The sequence below is a fragment of the Antechinus flavipes genome, chromosome 2 (assembly GCF_016432865.1).
Source record: "Antechinus flavipes isolate AdamAnt ecotype Samford, QLD, Australia chromosome 2, AdamAnt_v2, whole genome shotgun sequence".
NCBI classification, from domain to species: Eukaryota; Metazoa; Chordata; class Mammalia; order Dasyuromorphia; family Dasyuridae; genus Antechinus; species Antechinus flavipes.
Genome location: NC_067399.1, coordinates 618,080,419 through 618,105,471, shown reverse-complemented (window position 1 = coordinate 618,105,471; position 25,053 = coordinate 618,080,419). Strand labels below are relative to the sequence as shown.

Below are 25,053 nucleotides of genomic sequence, written 5' to 3'. Positions count from 1 at the left end.
GGTTTTGTTGGCAAAAATACCAGAGCAGTTTGCCATTTCCTTTTCCAGCTCATTTTATAGAAAAGGAACTAACTTGACTAGAGTCACACAACAACTAGTAAGGTCTAAGACTGGTATGGACTCAGGTCTTCCTAGCTCACTGTCCCTCTCTTATGCAGACACAAAAATAAATTAATCATTATATTCTATAGTTTGTTCAGGCTAAATTTTATTTAATTTACTCAACAATCTAAAATTTCAAACTTTCATTAAATTCTTTATTTAATTTTTTTTAATTTGTTATGTTCTATGAAAAAAAAAACTTGTTTTGATTATTTTATGGCTATGCTTTTTTGACAGTGGATTTCCCCTAAAATATTAAGGACTACAACTCTTACCATGCATCTTCATTCTGCTATTCTTATCCTTGTCTCTCTATAAGTCCTTCTCTGAATATCTGATAAATGTATTGGAAGTCTTCTACCAACCACCCTATCCCCTCCAGGAGTCTCTTTAATAGAAAGAAGTTTTGAACTTGCATCTGCTTCAGATGCACATCAAGAAAATCATTGATGGAGGAAACATAATCTTGACTGTTTTCAAAGATCTCTCAAAAGAGGAAAGACACCAAATCATGAGGAAAAAATACATAACAGTATTATGATCAAAAAGAGATCATGGGAAGAGTGTGTTAATAATGAAAAAGCTATCTTTTATTAAAAAAAACTTTATAAGTACTGCATATGTATCAAGGGAATCCTTGATAAAAATATGAGAAGGAAAATTTTGCAAATGATTTTCTACAACAAATCACATCTATATAATCAGACTGAAAAATGTAAAAAATATAAAATCCTATTGTATGTTTGTTGATCAACCAAAAAATGTTTTAGTAGGACAAATAATGAATATGTTTAAAACAAGCAAGATTCTTTGAAAAATACATAGAAATGACTATCTTCAGTGATCCTTTTCAGTAAATTAGCATTTATTAAACATCTACTATATGCTAAATGCTAGATTCTGAATATTCACATCAAGGAAAGTTTTTAAACTTTTATCAGCATATATTTAGCTTGACTCAAAAAACAACTTTTTTAACTGCTAAAATTTCACACAACTCCGTATGATTGTGATTTTTGAAACACCACAATCTCTGAAGAATCAAAGTTATGAATGACATGAGGGGCATTGAGGCAAAAAAGGTGGGAGCAGATAGATTATATTTCCCAATGATGACTTATATACAAGAAACAGGAAGGATACATACACATTCAGATTTCTGGAAGGTAATAGTCTAATAATATTCAATGAAATATGTCTACAAATATAAAACAAATTAGAATATAAATAAATAATAATTGATACTGGCAGAACATATGAAATTTTGCAAAATACTTTCCTTATAACAATCTTATGAGGCAAATAGTATAAATATTGTATTTTTTTAGTCCAGACCTACACTTTTATTGGAATTAAAAACTCCCAGTATGGAAATTCCCTAATATGTGTCAAGAACAATAGATAGATAGATAGAGAGTTGTTCTGAAACTCGGAATATTAGAAAATTTAATGGGCAACTGAGAACTCAAATGGCTTCCCCTTGCATCCAGTTAATATGTACCAAGAACAAGATTTGTGTTAGGACTTCCTAACTCAAAGGTCAGTTTTCTATCCGCTGTGATAGACTATCTGTCATACCCATTTGACAGCTATGGAAACTGATATTCTGAGAAGCTAAAGGACTTGGCAAATTCAAAGTACTTGCAAATATCTCCAGGGGCATTAAAAACTCATTTATACAGTTTCCAAGTTCTTTAGCATACTACCCCCAAGAAGACTATCATATGGGGAAAGTTTACATGAATAAAAGAAATGGTAAAATCATAAATTTTACAAACACACACAAACATATATATATAAATTGTATGTGTGTACATACACACACAGATACACACACACACACACACACACACACATACACACTGGATTTGATGTTGTAGTGCCTGAATTCAAATCCTGATTTCTCAAGACTATATAAGTAGCTCCAAAAAGCATTTTTGATTCTCTGGAAGAGAATTTGGATGAGTTAGAAAGAAAAATTCTAATCAAAGCCTATAATAGTAAAGACTAGAATAGATCAATTGTACTTACTAAACAAGCAAGTTCAGAAGTAGGATGAACAACTATCCCACTTTCATAAAAGTATCCTTTTGGAATTTTTTGACAGGAATTACAAGAAATATTTTTGAAATGGCAGGATATCTTCTTTTCCACTATCTCTTGAATCAAATCACCTCATTCCTCCTAGATCATGTTTTTGTCCTTATATTTATTTATAGTACTCAAAGTATATGCAGTTTCATTGATGTGAATACTGTCACTACCAACACCAATGCAACCTCTCTATAATTTAGCAAGTAGCTTTCAAGAGTTATTATAGCCAAAAAGTCATTTATTTATTTATAATATGTCAATGCATCAATAATCCATGTTTTCTTGAGTGAGAGGAACTCCCTCTACTAAACTTCATCTTAGAGTCAACTTGTCTCTATTGACACAGCTAAAATCAAAGAATCATAGATTTAAAGCTAAAAGGAAAAAAGTCTTAAAGACCACCAAACCCAATTCCCTCATTTTACAGATAAGGAAATTGAGGCACAAGGAGATTGTGTAACACATTCAGGCAATATAACTAATAAATGTCTAGGTGACATTTGAACTCAAATCTCCTTGACTGCTGGCCCCAAATTCTATCCATGTTTTATGATTCAGGTGTGAGAACTGAACCTAGGTATTCCTGAGCTCATGTCCAATATTCTATTATGGTATTTTACTAAACTATTTCTCAACTTATTTGTCATAGTCCTACAAATTCCATAGTATGCAAGTTGCTTTCTCATATATTTTCTGGGGGTGAAGAGTTTATGTCCATTCAAATGACATATTAAAACTAAATTGCATCATAGCTTAATCAGCTTAATTTACTGGTCTTGCACAGGGAAGCCAATATCCATTAAACTCTATCATTGTACCCTCTTATTAGAGATACTCTGCTCAGTTGGTACACTAAGATAAGATGATAAGCTTTTCAGAGTAAAGATTCATTTAATGTGGATCAGTGACTAGCACATTGTGGGTGCTTAATAAATATTAAATAACAACCATCTTAATTACTGGATTACATCATAGATGTCTTAGGGTATGGTATAAATAATAGAGTAATAATTAGTACTAGCAGAGCATTGAAGTGCCAATTGTAAAGAAGGTTTTTAGTAATACTTTGGGTAGTTTTATATTTAATGAAGACATCCCTTTTCATATCAGATAAAACTTTATTAAGGTCTTACAGTCAAAAGATCTGAGACTGAATCCCTGTTCCTGTACTTACTAATTGCATGACCCTTGGCAGGTCTTTTCCCCTCTTCCGAGTCTGTTGAAATAATAGCCCTTTTCTAATGACCTTACAAAGTTATAGTAAGAAAAGTGCTTTCTAAGCCTTAAAGCATTAAAAACATGTGCACTATTATTCCAGGCATGCCCATAAACCTTTTTTTCTCATGAAATCTATTTCCTACCAGAGGTGTGGCTTTGCTTCAGTAAACCAGCCATGCCTTTAAAGGGTGAGGCAATAGTGTTCCTTTTTCCAAGCCTATAGGAAATACCTACTGCAAAATCCCAGTATAACTTCATATATGATTTGCATATTAAGCTGCCCCATCTAAGTTCATGAAGAGGCTCCTTTCTAATAAGTAGAATGTACCAGCAAACTAGTGTGGGTGGACCATTAACAATTGGTAGAAAGCAGAAGACTAATGTTCATTAACAGTTGGTAAATAGCAAAGGACTAACTCTCTAGATAGACCTCCAACAGGAGGCTGTGCTATCTTTAGCTGAGCAATCCCATACATTCATTCCTTCCTTATTAAAGCCATGTGTAACATTATTCAGCTCCCATTGGGCAACTCTGATAAGAACCACATTGAACAAACAGAAGAAAATGGCCCCTGCATTCACTACACCCCACCCTTAGCAGGTTCATTAAGCCACAATTCCTGGATGAAAGTCAGAATGAGGAACCTCCCTCTGCAATAATCATCATTCTGCTGACAAAGTTTAAAACATGCATAGCTCAGTTGATTTGATCTTGCCCCAGTCTTATCCCTACTTTCCCAACAAATTCTTCTTGTGATCCTGCCATTATTGGGCACACCATACATTTTTTGCTATCTCATGCAGTTGAAACAAAGTACTGCTAAAGTCTTTCTAATGTAAGATTAGAAGTTGAAACAGACCTTAGACCTTGGAAGCATCCTGACTGGTTCTTGCCTTATCCAACATTGAGAAATCAGTCAATAGGTAGAAAAAAAATTGAAAAATTAAAGTATTCAACTGTAATCTCAATGAAGGGAGATATTGTTTTTTATTAAAGTTTTTTATTTACAAAACATATGCATGGGTAATTTTTTACCATTGACCTTCGCAAAAACTTGAGTTCCAAATTTACCCCTCCTTTCCCTCATCCCCTCCTTTAGAAATTAGAAGAAACTTTAGAGATCTCTTTGGAAGAGGCAGAAGTTCTTAACATGGGGCCCAGGAACTTTTATTCTTCCAATATTTGGGTAATTGTATTTCAGGAAAATTTGTTTTTGTTGTAAAAATTTGCATGTTTTATTTTATGCATTTAAAAACATCATTCTGATAAAAGGTACATAGGCTTCTGCAGACTGCCAAAAATATCATTTTGATAAAAGGTATATAAGTTTCCCCAGACTGCCAATACAAAAAAAAAAAAAGTTTAAGAACTCCTGGATTACAGAAAGTATATTGTAGCAAATAGAGTACTGGACCAGGAGTCAGGAATTCCTGTATTTAAATCCTTATTCAGGCACAATTCCTGGAAGAAAGTCAGAATGAGTTGGGTTGTGTGACAAGGGATACAAGTCAAATTCTCTCTGAGACTGATTCACTATTGTTGTTCAGTCATTTCAATAATGTCCAACTCATAGTCCCATTTGGGGGCTTGGGGGGAAGAAATATTGGAATAATTTGCCATTTTTTCTCCAACTCATTTTACAGGTGAAGAAATTGAGGCAAACAGAGCTATGACTTACTCAGGATCACACAGCTAATATGTATCTAAGACCAGGTTTGAATTCAGGTCTTTCTAACTCCAACCCTCCCACTATATCCACTGTATCCTAGCTTCTTCCACCTCAGTAAAATAGAAATTAAAAAATAACACCTACTTCACAAATTTGTTGTGTCCATGAGATAATCTATGTAAAATTAGCCATATAAATTTTATCTAGCTCATCTAATTCCCTCATTTTTCAGATGAGGAAATTGAGAGAAAGTATTGTTCCTAAGATCACACAGCTGAAAAATGGCAAATTTGACCTCAAATGGTCTACACTGTTCAGTCTGGTGGTCTTTGCAATATACTACCTTCCCTGCTTAGGTTGCATGGCTTAGGGCCTATTACTTAGGTAAAATTGACAATCCCTTCCACTGGACTTATTAAATAATATTCTCATTTTTCCAAAAGTCAGAGCAGTCATTGAAGTTCTTTAACAAGAAGGAACCTCTCCATCTTAGAAGCAGACCACTACATTAACAAAAACTTAGAAATCAAAAAAACAGGCTAAGAAAATGAGCAAACAACAAGAAAAAAAATCTGCCCATAGAAAGTTACTATGATGGCAGAGAAGAGCAAAACAGAAAAAGATAACAAAATCAAACCTATCTATAGGTTCTATATCCAAACTCCAAGAAAAATAAGAATTAGTCTCAGGCCATGGAAGAGCTCAAAAGGGATTTTGACAATCAAGTAAGAAAAGCAAAGGAAAAATTGGGAAGAGAAATGAGAGTAACAAGAAACTAATGAAAAAATTAATCAACATCTTGGTAACAGGGACACACACAAAAAAGAGATTTGAACACAGCATCCTGACTCTGAAAACAGCTCATTACCCATCAAACCATGCTATCTCTACTTTATTTATGGATGAGCTGAAAGACCCAGAAAAAAAATGGGTGACTTTCAAGTCAAAATCATAAAGAAAAGAAACAGCAAAGCCCAGATTCAGATTCAGGTTTTCTGGTTCTCAATCCCATGCTCTTAACACATCACCCTTCCTCCTTAACTGTCAACCCATTTCACAGACAGGTCAACTGAGGACTTAAATTGGTTCTGGCTTCCAGAGTAAATCACTGGCTGAGGAGGCATCCCTGGCCAAAGATTAGTTCCTCTGGCTAGGGTCAGGGAAAGGAAGAACAGGTGGCTTGGTTTAGTTTGTACTCCCCCTAGATTGAAAAGCCCCATGAAGGAGCAAGGAGAAAGGAAATCTGAGTAATGCTGCTTCCTTGGTGAGAGCTGTTCAGAAAGGTTAAAGTTTAATTCCAGTGTGTTACATGGAGTACAACAGTTCTGTTTATGGGACTTGTACATATTGTCTTTGAGCATGTAGAGAGGATCATCTATAACAGCTGGAGAATAAGTATTCTCACACTCAATACTTGCTGCCTTCCAAGGTCTGAGATGTTCAGATTCACATTATAGAGTGGGGAGGAAGGGAACAAAAACTATTTCCTTTCAGAAATTTATCCCAAGCTTATTTTTTTGTTGTTCTTTCATCTTTTTATTATAATTTCTTATTGACAAAACATAGGCATGGGTAACTTTTCAACAATGACCTTTGCAGAAAGTTCTGTTCCAACTTTTCCCCTCCTTCCCTCCACCCCATACCCTAGATGGCAGGTAGTCCCATACATGTTAAATATGTTAAAGTATATATTAAATACCATATATGTATACATATTTATACAGTTCTCTTACTACACAAGAAAAATCCATCCCAAGCTTATTGAAGTTTCTGTGGAATAACTAAGATATGCATGATACTTTTTTTTTTTTTTTTTTTGCAAAACACTTTATATTATCTTATTTGGGTCTCACAACAACCTTGTGAGTCTGGGGCTCTTACTATTCTCATTATACATATGAGGAAACTGAAATTAGAGATTTTAAATGACTTACCCATAGTGTGATCTTGGGTGTCTAAGACAGAAGTCAGACTCAAGATCCAGCATTCTATCCACTGAATCTAACCATCTTTCATGACTTACTTCAAATACTGTCTTCTCTGATCCACCCCACCCCTTTCCTTCAATTTTACATGACAGTTTGTACTTCTTTCAATCATGTATATTTTGAATTATAGCTATTTGGGTATTATTATCCCCATGAGACTCTCAGATCTGTGAATGCAAGAACTATATCTTTGTATCATCCCTTTTGCTTAGCACAGTGATCGGCACAAAGCACATGGTTAATAAATGATTTTAATTAAATTGTACTTAATTGAAAGTAATGGCTAGATCATGTTAAGTGTATTTGTTTAAAGCATCAAGCTTTGGCATCTTTACTGTCACGGGGTAATTGGCAAGTAGGGCAAAGACTAATAAAAAAATCTGCCCAGTACATCAAGACATAAGTTATGGTCTTTCAGGCTGTGAAGTTAGTCCTTGATGTTTGAAAGATAAGAGACAGCCTTGGCTATCATGGTGCCGATGAGTCTACATTTAGAATTGTGTCTTCATCCACATTCTTTCCATACAGCTCAGAGGTTCCTGGACCTGGCTGTTCCTTCACATGGCTCAGTCCCTTTGAAACGTTCACAGCCAGGCTCCCATATAGAATCTAGAGTTATCCATTCTCGGCTGAGGTGGACAGATTCTGAATATTATTTTAGCACCAAGTTGCCCAGAACTGAGTTCCAACTGAAATTTTGCCGATGAGAAGGATCATCATCTCCAGAGATTCTCTGTCTTTGGCTTGAAGCAGGTAGATAAATTCTTGTTGAGAAATCTGATCCCACCTCAGTCAGCTGTGCTCAGTACTCATTGGTTCTTGCCCCAGATCTGACAGTTGGAATACACTGTTTTTCAGTGAGCATCTTCTAGACAGGTTAGTGTCTTGTTCTCTCTCCTTATCTTGCATTATTCTTGTTTTATCCATCCTGCTACCCTTCTGGCTTCTTTTACTATGGTGCTAGCTTTTCAATTTTCCTTTAGCTTCTTATTCTTTTCCCTCCCAAACTATTCCTGTGTTTTCCCTAACTCCCTGCTTTTTTTTCTGATTCTGTCACCTTCATGTAAACTCCATTATTTCCAGTAGCAGGAGATATGTAAAAAACATACTTCCTTGTAACCTAAACAAAATATGAGGTCACAGTCTTCACTTCTGATGAATTACAAGGAAAATAAAGGCAAGAGAAAGAGGGAGAAGGAAGCCCAATTAGTGAACAACAGTGGACCTGTCTCTATTCCCCTTATAGTCTACATTCATTCTCCTAACTCCAGGCTCAACTTTGTTCTCTTAGTAGTCCTCAAGTTTTAGCTTGTTTTTTTTTTTGGGGGGGGGGGATTCCCTCTTAGAGAGGAAGGAGAAAGGGATGTTGCAAGGAAAAATGAAGGACTTAGTTTGATTCCTAAAACCACATCTGAGTCTTAGACTAATCACTCAGTATTCAGATTTGTAAAGGCAACAAATGAATCCATAATTGGTCTTACTTCATTTCTTCACAGTTTGAACAAATTCCCATCTCACCCCTCAACAACACAGGCTTCTCCAACATAATTCAGAAATAGGAAGGTGGACATCAACACTATAGAACCTGGAAGATAGATTCCTCCCTACAAAACCAAACATTTCTGTACCTTAGTTTCAAAAGTATGAAGAGATATGGGGTTGGGGCAGGAGAGTGGAGTGAGAGGAGGTGCAGATTATAATCTTAGTAAGACCTGAGAGGAAAGGTTCCTGGGAAAAGCAATGTGCTTTTCACAAGCCCCATGGACCAAAGCCAGTTCTCTTCATGAGGATCCTGAGATTCAAGCCTTGTCCTATGCAAGGAAATTATTTAAAGAACAGCAATTGGAATAGTTGTTTCACTTACTGTTTCTGTTTCCCAGACGGTTTCCTTGTTTATATGTGTGCTTCTAAAACTTAAAGTTATCTTGCTTCATTACATATCGCCCTTATTATTTCATAACTTATTGAAATTCTCAACCTGAAACCTAACCCTGCTGGCTTGTCTCCTCCCCTACAGCTAGTCATGTTATTTTGCTCTGAGAGGACGGGAGAGAGTGGCCTCCTTACTCGAGGAATGCAGGATACATTTGTCCAGGGTTGATGATGAAATAGGCTATTTCTGAATCTCCACATCAACAGCCCCATCATGGGTCGCCTGGAGCACATTCTTAATCTGCTTTTTGATGGTGACTTAAATAAATGTTTTTCTTTATCACCTTGAAATATCATTCTATATCGAGGTAGTTCCATAGTTCCATGGATGGCTTTGGGTTGAATTTTGAATCTGGGTTAGCGGCCAGCTCAACAGGCATCCTTATTTTTCACCCCCCTAGTTATCCATTGCCACAGCCAGATCTGAATGTAAAAATAGCTGATGAGTCTGTTTGTTTAATCTGTCTGTTACTTGACACCAAATGGTTGTTCCAGTGTGCACTGTTTGCTTCTTATCCACCAAGAACTCTATTTGGTTTCCCTCTTGCTTACTGTCTATTTAAGTATATTTTAGTAACTTTGTATTTCTAGCTTGCTTCTTGTTTCATCTAGTTTGGTAGATCCATGAGAATTCAAAGGTTTGACTTTTCAATTCACTTTTCTTTGATTTACTTTCAAGCAACTGAGTTATAGAGGGGAGCCCAGAATCCTTGAATAATAGGAGATCCGTGTTTTACTATCCTAGTGACTGAGATGCTGTGAAATCCGGTAGCTTATTGGGATCCTGGGAAAGGAACAAAGACCTGATTTGTACCTTGATTGGAAATGTGGAACCTACAAGGTAAGGCAAGAAGAATGACTGAACTTTTTCAGTGGCACTGTGTGGAAGCTGACGAGACAGATATGAATCTAATGCCTGAGCACACTATTTAGGTCTGAGTGTGATCCGGTGTGCAGTGGACATTGTGTGCAGAACTGCATTTTGTGTTGATAGGTGCTGTGTGTCTCAGTATGTATTTGCATCTGCTCAAAGGTGCGTACATTAGACCCCTCTGAAATTGTGGCCAGTTATTTTAATTGGCCAAAACATGCCAATTGACTTCTCACAGAAATATAATCATAGAATTTTAGAGCTGCAAGGGGCTTGAAAAATCAATTAGTCTAAACCCTTCATTGTACAAATGAGGCCAAAAGAGATTATGTGACTTATCTGCTAATAATGTAAAACAAGATAAGAAACAGTTTTCTGAGCTCTAAAACAGTGTTCTTTCCATGACACCAGGCTGCCTCTCATAGCTTGAGGCTAAAGAGGGAAAATACTATGGTTTCCTGGGCTATCATTTTATTGAGCATATGATTTACCATCATCTTCTCAAAATAATAATAAGCAAAATCATCTTTTGTGAGTTATAGCCAATAACATAAAGCAGGGAATGTGTTTCCATTGCTAAAACCTTTTCAGTCTGTCCCTGTGCTGTCATCTTCACAGGGAGAGATTCCCCTACCTACATTTCCTTGTTGGTATTCTTTACAGATAATCAGCAATTATCATTTTTTTCCCTGTTGGAGGGGGATTAAATGCTGAACAAAGAGCTCTTGACACAGTACAAAAATTTAAAGCATTCCTATCTTTAATTTTTAACTCTTTATTGTGGAAAAGCTCAGAATATAACCACTGGTTTAGATAACAGGAATTGATAGCTGAGCAAAGAATCATAATTTAAATTATAAAATTCTTGCTTAATAAAAATTTCTTAAACAATGAAAAAAAGAGTTCTTAGAGTGATATAGAAACAATCTTACATTAATGAAAATAGTTTTCTGGTTTTTTAATATTATTATAGGCAGGACTCCGATTAAAAATAAATACATACAATTAATCAAACCTGTTTTTTTAATGATCAGCTCCATAAAATGAAGAGAACAAAAGAACAATGACAAGATAGTAGAGCACTATGAAATTGGTCTATTATTATACCAAAGAGCTACAGGGAAGTTTCAGATGTTTTTCTTTTTTTTTTTTTTTTTTTAAGTTGTATGAACTTACATACAAGTTATGTATGATAGGCCTACCTCAGGACATATGGTGGAACTTTTGATTGTGAGGAGATACTGAGCTAACTCCATGGTTTCTAGTCCAATAGAATCAGGGAATCTCCAGTGAACCATTATAAGGCATAGGGTTGTATGAGCTCATGAACAAAAACTATTCCTGTGAGAAACACCCTTGTAGGGCTGACAGTATGAAGGAGAGTTAGATTTTGCTTATCAGAATGATTTATAAATAGATACCTCTTAGGTGATAGGAGTCAGAAAGGGGATTCTACTTCTGGGCCTTGGGGATGATAGAAATTAAGCATCCTCTTTAAATGGAACCTTTAGCAAGCAAAGTGTCTCCTTTAGGCCTGAGTTTGGAACCGTAGCCAGGGAACCCTGTGCTAAACTTTGCACTTGATAATAAGCAGTGCAAGTTTAATACAATGCAAACTTGAGGTGAGCCCAGATAATTGAAGAGAAAGGAAGGGCCAAAGAGAAATCAAGTTGTTCCCTAAAGAATAATATGGCCAACTATAATGTCTTTTCACCAGGACACAGTGAAATGTGTTTGAATTCTCTGCTTCTTTACTCCTGGTCATAAGGAAGTCATGAAGATCCTTGCAAAGGAAGATAAGCCCCTCGTCTTGAAATAGCCATATTCCAATCGTGTGTGCCAGAAATCTTGGAAATTGAAACCTTCAACCGTGAACCAGGTCTGAGCTGTTTTCCTCATTGGCTCTTGGGATTTGATTTCAACGGCCCCAATGTTACATGAGTGGAGCAAAGAGCCTTAAGGAAAGTCCGCCTAGATGGAGGGCTGAACGTCAGATCTCGACCAAACTCCTTTTGCTTAACATGTGGCTGATCTTATCAAGGAGGGTAGGTAGCGAAAGGAGCATGGTTTGGGGTTTGTTAAGGTTTTCTGATTAAAATCAAGTTTTTAGAACTCCAGTGTTCACTGAGCTGGTGCCAAATGTCACGTCCTCAGAATTTTTCCATATAGGGTTTTTGGAAGGCAAAAAGAAATTATATTTCCTGTGTAGAAGTAAGGTATATCAAGGCTGAGGGATTGTCTCAAGGTGAATTGGTATGTGTCAGAAGCAGGAAGAAGGTAGAGGGTGAGTGTTGTGTGTATGTATGTGTGTAAATGTGTGTGTGAGTGTGAGTGTTTGTGTGTGAATGTGTGTGTGTGAGTATATGTGTATGAGTAAGTGTGTATGTGTGTATTTTGGGGTGAGGGATGTGACAAACAGATGCCTCAGGATATATGAATCATGCATGCCCATGGAAGGACTATGTGTTGAAAGGGTCCATCTGCTCAGTGTGTTGACTGGTCTCCTTTTCAGTTTGAAGCATCAGGCTGGCTGTGTCATTTGGTAAAGCTCCTGAGGGCTGAGAGATAGGTGCTGTATTGATAGGGTAATGCTGAGCAAAACAGTACCTCTTTGTATGAGTAGGTATGAAGACTTTTATTAGAAAAATCTTGCCATCATAAAATGTATTTCCACATCTGAGGTTATGGACATGATAAGGTGATAGATACAGTTTGCCTTTAACCACAGGCTCATCAGAAGTAACAATTGTTGCATCTCAGATACTTTTTGTTTGTTTGTTTGTTTGTTGAACCTGTGGTTTCCTTTGCATGGGGTTCTTCTGCTGAATGAATTTCCTTTACCCATGAAAGTTGGTAGCTTTTCAGCAACTTATGAAGCTTTAGACTTACCTAAAGCTCTGAGAGGTTAAGGGCTTACCTAGAGCCACACAGTCATTATGTGTTAGAGGCAAGATTCACACCCAAGTCTGCCCTTGCTCTATTCATTGTAACATATGGCCTTTTACTTGTACCTTAGATGAAAAAGAGGGAAAAGAGAAAATGAGAGAGAGAGAGAGAGAGAGAGAAGAGAGAGAGAGAGAGAGAGAAGGAAAGTTTATTAGAAACCTATAAACTTAAATTGGAATAATTAGCTTTAATCCCTTTTTGAAGTACCAGGCTTACCTTTCTGAAGATTATTGCTTGGACAGATGTACTAGATGTCCCTTAATTATGTTTTTTTTTCTTTTTTCTCTCTTCTTTGCCAGTTATCTAAACTTGGGCATAAAAGCATAGCTTTTATAAATCCAAAATCCTAGGAGGATGTCCAGTAATGCCGACACCATAGACATTTTTATGGGTTTCAGACCAAGTCTGGTCTCCTTGATTACCTTCCTTCTCCAACTTACCCTTTCTCCTTGCCTTCTGGCAGACAGAAGCATTGCCTTGAAGGCAATGGAAAACAACTTGTTAGATAATTTTTTTTAGATGGGCTTTAAGCTCAGAGGTATCATATCTCACAGCCTTAACTTGAAATTTAAGGATGAAGGAGAAAAAAAAGGAAACTCTTCAATTTGCTTGAAAAGTCTCTGAAGAAGCTTTATGAGGTTAATGTTGGATGCCGACCAAATGAATCTGTAGAGTCAGCATGGCAGTATCTGCCAGTTCGAGGCTACAGTAGCTCCTTACTATGAGTCCTGCCTCTGTCTGCCTGTCAGCTGTATTCTGGCTCCTCTGTTACAGTGAGTCCTGCTTCTATCTGTCATGTTTATTTTGGAATACCTTCTAGCTAGCCCATTTTGCAATCTCCTTCCCTGAATGTATCCATTCTTTTTTTCTTTCTATCTCCTCTGTCTTATCTTAATGCAAATGCTGATAAGAATTCCCTACAGAATCAAGGAAGCATAACATTTGGCTGAAATAACAATTGGCTGAAAAACTTTAAAGTCCACTGAATTTGACCCACCAGCTGCTCAGATTCAGAATGTCATGCAGGTATTCAAAGTGCCTATAAATGTCTTCTCTAAGTCAGACCATTTACTAGGGACTCAAGATAATAGCAAATAAGCTATTAGTATCTATGGATAGATGAAAGCCAATATGGATTGGAGGTAAGAAACACCATGGTATAATAAAAAGAACACTGACCTTAGAGTTGGAAGACAAAAATTCTAATCCCAGCTTTCCTATATGTGTTTCCTTCTGGATTGACCTTGAATAAAGTCATCTGTGGAGTGGGGGAATAAATTAGATGGTCTCTAGATCTTCCAGTTCAAAAATCTCCAAACCCATTGTTGAACAATGTGTAATGTTTTTTAATTTTATTTTTTGGTCCAGATCTGTGACTTCACTTGTATGGAGAAGTTCTGATATGAAAAATCCCTTAATCAGTGTAGACTGTCAATTCATTTATAACTTAAGGTTTTGGAGAGTTACCTCACACAGATATATGGATCCAAGGCATCTCTTAAAGTCAGGTATTACTGGCCCCAAGGACAACTCTATCCATTACTCCAAACAGCTTCTGTTAATAATCTGTTAATAATAATAATAATAAGAAGAAAAAGAGATAATAATCTCTCATATTTACAGTTAATTTAAGGCTTACAAAGTACTTCCCCCCTAAAACACTGTAAGATGGGCAGGACATGTATTAATATCCCTATTTGACAGATAAAGACTGAAATATTAAGGTACCCTTAATTTGGCCCCAGATTGCCTATTGCTAAGTTTTCCCTATTTCTCCAATTATCTCATGCTGTCTTTCAGCTGAACTGTTCTTTCAGAGAGGTAAGAAGGCTTTAGAATACTTTTTTAGGGCTAAGTCAGGATATTTTCCTTTATATCTTATGAAAATCCCTTATAGTTTATTTTAAGCCTAGTTCCTCTCCTCCATGGATGTAGGCAACAGCTGGTGATCATCATTCACATTAACCTTTCAGATATTGAAACTGAGTCCCTGCGTTGCCTCATGGGCAACAGAGAATCAAAGAAAGTTAGTATAGGAAGGAATCCTAAGGCTTACCTGATACAACCCTTCATTGTACAGGTGCAGAAACTTGGGACCAGAGAGATGAAGTTACTTTCCTGATGCTATACAGTCAGAAAGAGATGAAGGCAGGGCTTCAGGTCAGCTTCCCTATAAAATAGTAGAAAAGACTGACTTGGGGAGCCAAAAGAGTTGGATTAAAATTTAAGAGTGACTTCAAAAATTACTTAATCTTTCCAGATTTCAGCCTTTTTATCTGTAAATTCAAGAAGCTGGACTTGATGTAATATCAAGTCCTCAAAGTTGGGACTAACTGATTCTAAGGCCAGTGATTCCATACCCTATGCCATACTGATTTGTAAACAATAATTCATTTAGAGTGTGGAATAATATTTATGGTGTAGAAGGAATACCAGAGTAAAACCATGGGTCTAGAGCTGAGGTAATCTAATCCATTGTAAGTGAACAATGCAAAGTGCCCAAACTTCTTTCTGCATCAATAGCAATTGTCTTACACCAACTTTGATTTCAGATCTGTCACTTCTGATGAAGATCTGTCACTTCATGACCACTGTAGTTCCTTTCTATAAGACCTGCTTCTGTTTGTCTGTGAGCTGCATTTTGCTTCTCTATTCCAGTGAGTCATTCACTTGTCTGTTATGTTTATGACCAATCAGTCTTAACACCAACAAAATCTTCACTGAGATCTTTGTAGGTCAAATTTATGGGAATAGGAAATCAAAAGTGCAAAACTATTCTCTTCTCCTTATATTTCTTTGATTCCCTTGACTGAAATGGTAAATTTACTTAAAAGAATTAAGTCCTCTCTCCATCCATGATTCAATTTAACCCTAATGAAACCAATTTAACATAATGTATTAAGTGACACTATGTATGAGAGACACTGTCCCAAGCACTGATTGCACAGACAGAAATAAAAAGCTCTCCCAGCTCCCAAAAACTTTTCTCTTCAAAGGAAGCAGGGGAACTGGTTAGGGTTCAGAAGACTTAAACAGGTAGGTAGGTGAAATGGGAGAATTCAAGAATAGAGAAAATATTTGAAGTCACTAACTTTTTTTTTCACTAATTCCTTCAGTGATTTTAAATATCACATTTTACCTCAACACCCAAAGTAAGGATCTGAGAGCCTAAAGGAATCTTCAAGAGAAAAAAATTAAAATTATAATAATAACTACATTTTATAGTGTTACAGATGAGAAAACTGAGGCTTTGAAAAGTGAAGTGACTTGCTCGGGTTAAATACGTAATAAGTGTTGTAGGTGGGACTTGAAATCAAGCCTTTCTAATTCTGAGCCCAGAATTCTAGACACTTCACTGAACTCCATCTGGTCCAGAGTTCTTGCCTTACAAAAGAAGAAACTGAGGCACAAAGAGAGTGAATGGCATGTCTACTATCACAAGTTTAATAAGTGGAAGAATGAAGATTTGAATCCAAGTCTTTTGATCCCAAAGCCAATGGTGCTTTCCATCATTTCATGTTGCCTGCCATACTTGGTCATTCCAAATGTTTGCTGGGATATGTACCTCTGAGGATATGCTGCATGTGTAGAACCACTACGATGAGTTCATTCACCCCATATTTTCTTCTTGGTCAACAGGAGACTCTTTGAAAATATCCTGTAAGTACCATTTCTTATTCCTGGTGATCACTCTCTACCCTGCCTTCCTTTAAGCATCTTACTCTTATTGCCTGTCTGTGGTGCTCATTTTGGCATTTATTATATTCTGTCTGGTTTTGTTGCTTATTTTTCCAATGTATGTCTTTACATATTTGTATATTTAGGCTTCTAGGTAACATAGCACCCATACCACGCTGATTGGATAGACAATAGGACTTGGAATCAGAAAGTCCTGAGTTCAATCCAATCTCAGATACTTAATACCTGTGTGACCCTAAAACAGAAATAATAATAGCACCTACCTTCCCACAATTGTTGTAAGGATCAAATATAATAATATTTGTAAAGTACTTTGCAAAGTTCAAAGTGCTATATAAATGCTAGTTATTGTCATTGTTAATAGTAATAATAATTTTCTCATCCAGACTGTAAGCTCTTTGAGACAGGACTTACTATTAATAAATATATTATCTCACTTGAAATAGGGATTATTATCCCTACTTTATAGGTGTGGAAACTGAGGCTCAGAGAGGTTAAGGGACTTATGCATAGTTATAAAAATTGTAGGTAGAATATAAATTCAAGTCTTCATGACAATAAATCCAGGATTCTTTCCACTACATTGAACTCCCTTTAGCATAACTAAGGCACAAAGATGGTTTGTATCCTCCATGTTTCAGATGTACAATGATTCTCTGTAACTGAGGAGATTATAATAGCCTAAGGAAATATAATGAGGAGGGAAACATGAAATCCTTTCTAAAAAAGTAATGTTGTTATTTGTCCTTTGTTTTGAAGAGGATCAATGGCATCATGGGGTGAATTCTTGACTTGTGCATGAACTGGATTTAAGTGAGGAAGAGTTGCATAAAGTCATCAACCTTATTCTCTAATCTTTCATAGCAGACAATATTTTTCAGCTTAATGTTTTTACAAAGACAAATTGGACTTAAATATTTGGATTCTGTTTCTTGTTTCATATACAAGCAAATAAAGCAATCCCCACTTTTATGTTTATTTTGTAGTTAAAACACCAGTCTTACTTTTCACAAGCAGCAAAAAGAGCAATTTGGAACAGAAAAATCTTCATTTACACATGACCATGTCAAATCTTACCCCTGACGCTGGCCCCAGTTGACCACCATATGTAGCCTTCTTTCCCCTTTTCTGGCTAAGGGAGGGGTCACCTGCTACAGTCTTATTGACTTACTAGAAGTGACAAGTTGCAATTCAATCTACCCTGCTCCTCAGCTTTTGCCTGAAGAAACTGCTGGGCAGAAGCCCCTGGGATCGTTCTAAAGCATAGGGCAGTATCAAAACCCAGATGAGGCTTAGATATCATTATAAACAACGCAAAGAAAAAAGACACATTTAAGGAACTTCATTACTGGCTGTTCAAGGAAAAAGCTCTAAGTGCAGGCAGGATAAACAGATTAAATTAATTTCCTCTCTAGTATTTTTTGTTTCTTTCTTTCAAGCAAATTTCTCTCTTTTGATCTGGGAAATGGGAGGAATGGAAGGATGAAAAGAGCACTTTTCAACTCCCCTAAAATTAGAATGAAAATCTTAGGAAAGACCTCATTACACTCTCAATTCATAAAAGACAAATATTTCATGCACCTACTGAGCATAGTAATTAGCATGGAGCTAGGTATTGGAGTGAGAGACGGAGATGGAGTAATTTCTACTCAGTATCCTCAAATATAATATATATATATGTTACACACACACACACACACACACACACACATATGATAATAACACATACCTGTAAGGGTTAAAGAGCAATTGAGGTAATGCACTTAGCACAGTGACTGGAACATAAGGTACTTAATAAATGCTTATTCTTTCACCCTCCTCTTCCTTATCTATGTGACCCTGGGAAAGGTACTTAAAATCCCTGGACTTCAGTATCCTCATCTGTAAAATGAACAAAATAATACCTCATGGGGTAGTTATGAAGACAAATATAATAACAGCAGTAAATGCTTTAATTTTTTAAAAATTTTACATAAATTATGTTGATTTTGAAAGCTTATTAATCTAGATATGCTTCTGAAGAGTAAGGATCTGAGATGAAAACTGGGAATATGAGATTTATGCTGCCTCAATAGTAAAAGCCCTTTCCCTAAGGAAAGTTATGTGCTGATGTGATTGCTGCTGCTCAGGCATCACATTATAGAGTGTACTTAAATGTTCTACACAGTAGAAGGTTATGGTTTATACCTTGTATACCTATGGAGGATTGGGCTTGGGGTCAAGAAGATTAAAAACTCATATAGACCCTTACCAGCTAAGGAACGTCAGAATCACCTTCTTTAGCTCCTCATCTATAAGAGATGAATGATAATTGGGGACTGATAGCATAGAACTTTTCTGAGAACCATCTGTCTAAATAATTTCATAAAACTCATATAAAGGTAGATAGGTAGTGCAGTATATAGAACATTAGATCTGGAGTCAGGAAAATTCATATTCATGAATTCAAATTCAGCTTCATTCACTTACTAGCTAGGTGACCCTGAACAAGTCACTTAATCCTATTTGCCTCATCTGTAAAATGAGCTGCGGAAGGAGATGGCAAATGACTCCAGTATTTTTGCCAGGGAAACCACAAATGGGATCACAAATAGTTAGGCGCCACTGAACAACAAAATCTTATATGAATATCTGTCTGTTGTTGTTTTTCACACAATTAAATATTAGATACAGTCCCAATGCAAACATTTGATTCAACAAATATGTTAGGAAGCACCATGACAGCGTGCAAGAAATGCTATACTGTATTTGCAGTCCTAGTTTGCAGTTTGTTCAGTCATTTTCATTCTTATAATCCTCACACTCAAATCTTCTGTCCCTTTAACTGAGTCAACAGAGAGGAGAAAAGTTATCTTTTTTAGTTTCTTCCTTTCACTATCTATTTATTTGTTGTAATTTAATTGGGGGAAGTGAACATTATTTGCAATTCTGCTCCCTAACAGAAGATTAGGTTTGTGATTGTGTTGTATTGTTATTGTATTGTTGTTGTGTTGTATAACATATCAGGAAAGCACCTCCTCATTTCCATTAATAATCTGGCTTTACCCAATCTTTCTAGGTTTAATATTCAGTATTCTACTTCTCATATGCTTCATTCTGGTCCTTTTATTTTTCTCCTTTACCTCCTAGAATCTTTAGCTTCCTTCCAGTCTCAACCCAAAAGTCACTTTCTACATCAGGCCCTTCCTGATCCCCTCAGCACCCAGGGTTCCCCAGTTGCTATTTTCATTTTTTCGTATTTACTCGTGTCTACATGTTTACCCTGATACCTTGATGTCATTTTGTTCTGTCTCCCTAGAGCAATATAAAATGCTTTGTGAGTAGCAGATGATTAGATAAATGCTTGCTGGATAAATAAATAATTTCTCTTTCCAGAAATTAGTCCTCAACTCAGACTAATTTTTGTGCCTCAGACATAGGTGAAGAGCAAAGCCAGGTACAAGAGTGAAATTTTCAAGTCAATAAAAAAATGCTATTTTCAGCTTGGTTCAGCTATAGTTAGCAATTCTTCCTAGCTTCCTCCCAAGACCTCCTGTATGGTGGAATTATTATAGTTGTGTCTTATTTTGGACTTAACCTAACATACTCCATCCATGATCCGCCACCAAGACAATCTCGTGAATTTCTAAATTTATGACTTTTCTATAATTCTGAATGAACACAAAGGACAATAGGTAGGAGAGAGATTTCAATTATTTCTCCAATGTCTACAAACCATAAACACAGAATATTAGAGGCAGAAGAAACCTTAGATGTTCACCAGCTGATCTATAATCTTTATTCATTCAACAAAAGAATATTTGGTATCTTTTATGTGCAAGGCTTCATGCTAAGCCCCATAAGCAAGCTTTGGCAGGAAATAGGGAGGTACAAATGGGTGGCCATCTAAAGAACTGAATTACTACCATTAATTTCCCTCACAATTGTTTTTCTCAATAGCACGCCCAAACTAAAAACAATTTTCTACCAGACTCCTCTTTGTTGGCAAGCAGTGGAGTTCACATCCTGCTCTATTTGGAGAACTGGCTCTCTGAAGACAGGAGAGGAAAAGACATGTTATATGACATGTTTGGAAATGCTTGACTCCAGTTAATTTAGTCTGGGTCCTTGTGCTTTATACTGTTTCTGCTACAGTCTTATTGACTTACTAGAAGTGACAAGTATATATTATATGTATATATTATATATACACATATGTGATATATGTATATGTATATATATAATATATACTTGTCACTTCTAGTAAGTATATATATACCAAGTACTAATTCCAGTGTCCTTCTCTATAAGAAGTCAGAGGATACATTAGCAAGGTATATTGATAAGCAGATGCTAAGTATTGTGATAAGCAGTGCATATTGATAAGTATGTGGTAAGCACTGTATGGGAATGCATCTATTATCTTGGAAGTTTGAGCTCTTAGGAGGAAAGGTATAGTATAGATCTGCCATCAATATTGAGCCAGATTCTCTAATGTCTATGTTCCTTCCTGGTTATAAGTTGGGCAACTTAAGAAGTCACATTCATTCTGTCAAAACACTATATATAGCCTTTATGACATGAAGATAGAAATTAAGGATCTGGCTTAAGAAATGACAAATCACATGGTAATAAGGATACAATTATTAATATATTTTATATAGTATATACTGTAGTGTAGTATATATACTACATTCCTATATAATATTAGTGCTAATGTATCAAGTTCAGATTATGTGCAAAGGCCATCTTAGATGAAGAGCAACATTTGTAGGGCAAACATAACAAAGCAAAAGGCAAAACCTAACTATCCCCCACCCCAGGATCTCTTCCCTTCTTCATTTCTCTAAGCCTTCATCACTTCAACAAACTGATATCTATAACCAAAGCTGTGGCTAATGGGATAAAATAGAGAATAAACCAGCACCTAATGACCACCTAAACATATGAAAAGGAAAAGGCTCCTCTCTACATGTGATAGAATCACAGTGACTAAGAGTTGAATAGTTCTGTCCTAGAAACATCTCCTTTGGGGACTATGAAAGTACATTGCACAAGATATCCTAATTTAGCTACAGGTCAGCTCCTGGGTTCCAAAGATCTAGGAAAGGACAGTTTAATACTTTAAGAAACACACCTTTTTGTACAGAAAAATATCACTCCTTGTCTCGGAAAGAATGAATGGGTAAGCAATACTGGATCCACAAAATTTGAGCATAGAAACCAGTCTTGAAATCATATAATGTAATTTGATACATTACAATTGGAGGGCCAATTTCATTCACACTCAGAATTTCCTCCTGAATGTTGCATAGGATTGTGATCAGGGTTGAGGACTATCCTTTGTACTCTGGTACAAATTGTCCCATGAGGCAATCTCTTGTGCCTTTGGGAAATCATTTTGTCAACCATGTCCCAAAGGAATGTTCAGGCAGTTTATATTGGTTCTCTGAGGTCATCTGTTATTATGGGAAAGGCAGCCTGGACTAGTAAATAGAGTGCTAGATCTTAATTCTGGAAAACCTGAGTTCAAATACTGCTTCAAACACTTACTAGTTATATGACCATGGAGAAGGCATTTAACTATCCTGAGTTTCAGTTTTTTCATTTGTAAAATGGGAATAAGGATGGCACCTTTCTCCCAGGGTTGTTGTGAGGATCATATGAGATAATATTTATAAAGCACTTTGAAAACCCCAAAATGCCATGTGAATATCATTATTAGCTATTATTAGCTGTTCTATTTGTGTTCAAGCAAATGGCATCACCTTTTTGTTTTCTTAAAATAATTTCTGTCTCTTATTGGGATATTTGACTCTTATCTATCTTGGCCAGATATCTGACTCCCTTTCTGCTAAAGCAGGAACCAGCAATTATTTCTCCTGTTTCCAGAAATGTATACACATACCTCTTCATAATGTTTAATCTAAATTTGGGGGGGTTGCACACTGGATGCCACGAAGTCTTCCTGGGTCCCAAAATGAAACAAGAGAGACTGAGGAGAAATAATCTGTCACAAGTTTAAGAACATGTCCTCATTTGGCTCCGGAGAGGTGATCAGATACTCTTGCCCTATACAGTGTCACTGACACATGCCATGTTGAATTATAGTCAGGAATCAGTGCAACCATCCTGAATCTCAAAGAAGAATGACTGGCCTGGGAGAATACTATTACAATGACATCACTCATAAGGACAACTTGACAGTTTGCCCAGGTTTGGGCACAATGAAATCCCTACAAGAAAAAGAGTTATTCACCTGTTCATTTAGAGAGGACTTACAGAATGGAATATAGCCCTTTATGTGCAAGACTGACAGCTTCCTCTCATCAGTTACCTAATTCCTCTATTACCCAATACTTGGGGAAAAGTTTGGTCTTTTGTGGTCATATAGGATGGTTGTTAGTTGATTGATCACCCAAAAATTGTTTAATTCCTATGGTTGATTCAGTCCACTTTGATTGTTTCAAATGAAACTATTGTGTTCTCAAGGCTTTGCACACAATGATTAATAAATACTTATTGCAGCAGAAATTAAAACTTAGGAATCCAGTTGATTCCATGAGATTATAAAGGAGACAAAGCTCAAGTTTTAATTATTATAACAGCATAAACATATACATATGCATATAAATTATATAAATTCATGATCCTAGGAATATATGTATAATACTTTAAGATTTGCAATATTTTAATTCATTTGATCCTAACATCAACCCTAGGAGAAAATTGTTAATATAATCCCTATTTTGACGATGAGGGAACTGAGGCAGACAGAGGTTAAGTACTTTCCCAGTGTCATAATTAATAAGTGTCTGAGGCTGAATTTGAACATAAGTCCAGTACTCTAACCACTGTACCACCTGCCTGCCTTAAGTTCCTAAATTCTATTCACTAAATCAATTATTCATAATGGGATCTAGATCTAAGGAGATCTTAGAGATAATCTATTCTAAAATTCTCATTTAACAAATGAGGAACTTTTCCAAAGTCATACAGATGGTACCTAAGTAAGATTTTGACAATAATGCTCTAACTAAATCTATTGCCCTTTTCAGTACTTTTGACATTAAGGAGCCATACTTTTTTTTTTATATTTTGCTTTAAGAAAATCCAAATTAAATTGAATTCTATATAAAAATCTAAACTTTTGAAATAGCAAGTTGTCATTTTTATCTTACAAAATTATTCTTTGTAGGTTCCCTTAAAAAATAGCTAGCTTCACATGAGAAACAATCAATTAACAAACATTTATTAAACCCATATTATGTCCTAGGCACCGTGCTAGACACTTGGTATACAAAGAAAAAATGGAAATAGTCCCTGCTCTTAGGGAGCTTGTATTCTAGAGGAAAAGATAATATGTGTATATAAATTTAGACATATATAAAATACATACACAGTATGGCAGGGAGAGGGCTGAGCACAGTCTTCTATAACCTTGGCTAAGAAATTAAAATATGATCCCATTTACAAAATTTTGATTTATGCAACTTTCTAAGAATATACCAAGGACATAAAGAGATACATATGAATCCAAAATGCCAATCTTCCCTTAATAAACACCACATAACATAAACTTTTTTAGTTATGCAGGAATCTTCACTTCAGGTTTTCTTATCACCTTTCATTTAAGATGCATAAAGTTATTTTCTAGTTCAGCTCATTACTCTGTACTCTGGTCTTTATGGGAAAGATGGCCAATGCATAAATTCATTTCAAAGGCAAGAAAAAAGGAAGCACAAAGATGCTGAGGATTTGGTCCAAGATTCCATAACAATCAGTGGTGAATGCAAGGCTGGAATCCCATCTAACTCACTGGACCCAACATGTATTTGGCCTGGAAAATTAAGCACTGAAAGAAAGAGATATATAATCATGGACTGAATTGGATAACTGATCTCCACATCTTAATTTACACAACTGTCATATTTGGATTGGATTCTTCTTCAAGGAATGCCCATCCAGAATGTGAGGAAAACATGGTATCAAATTGGAATCTATGTCTAGAAATTATATAATATAATGTGGTAGGATAGTTAAATGGTCAATTGCCCTCACACTCAGAATCTACTCTGGAAAAAGATAATGAGATCAATTCTAATGTAATAATGCCCTCTGACAATTAAAAAAAAAAGATAATGCCCTCTGGTCATGACTTTAAAAAAATTGTCACCTCATCTGGTAAAGACTCTTCTTTATGTTTTCATTTAACTGAGGAGGAAAGATGTTCAATTAAAAGAGTTATTTGGTTAAAACCACAAGGAAGAAACTTTGTCAAACTCAGATCCCAAATCCAGTCCCTGTGGCATCCTGTGGGTATGGAGGGCAAAGAATTAGAGAAAGATGGGTCATAGTAAATGACCCCTTTTCTTATTTGTGATTTTTAAAATCTGAATTTGTGATCTCATTAATGTGAAGAACCACTGATATATAAGCTTTCTTAGTTAAAGAATGATTCAGTGAGAAGAATAATGCTGTAATAGAGAGCTTGGGCACTGGACTTCAAATCAGTACTCAAATCCCACCTCAAACATACTTACAGGTATGTCCT

General features: G+C 36.0%; 1 protein-coding gene and 1 long non-coding RNA gene across 3 annotated transcripts in view; one reads left to right on the top strand and one right to left on the bottom strand.

Moving 5' to 3' along the window:
* LOC127551808 (uncharacterized) overlaps nt 1–9,119 on the bottom strand; it is a 127,050-nt gene extending 117,931 nt beyond the window's left edge. The window contains exon 1 of one of the 2 annotated variants that reach the window (XR_007951174.1): nt 8,937–9,119. This is a non-coding gene — a long non-coding RNA (uncharacterized LOC127551808). The remainder of the gene's footprint in view (nt 1–8,936) is intronic. The other variant, XR_007951173.1, reaches the window with a different exon arrangement.
* Nucleotides 9,120–9,533: 414 nt separating this feature from the next.
* Nucleotides 9,534–25,053, top strand: part of C2H10orf71 (chromosome 2 C10orf71 homolog) — a 35,901-nt gene continuing 20,381 nt past the window's right edge. The window contains 3 exon segments of the mRNA XM_051981882.1: nt 9,534–9,642; nt 9,750–9,845; nt 11,593–11,920. The gene's annotated coding sequence lies outside the window, so the exon portion shown is untranslated.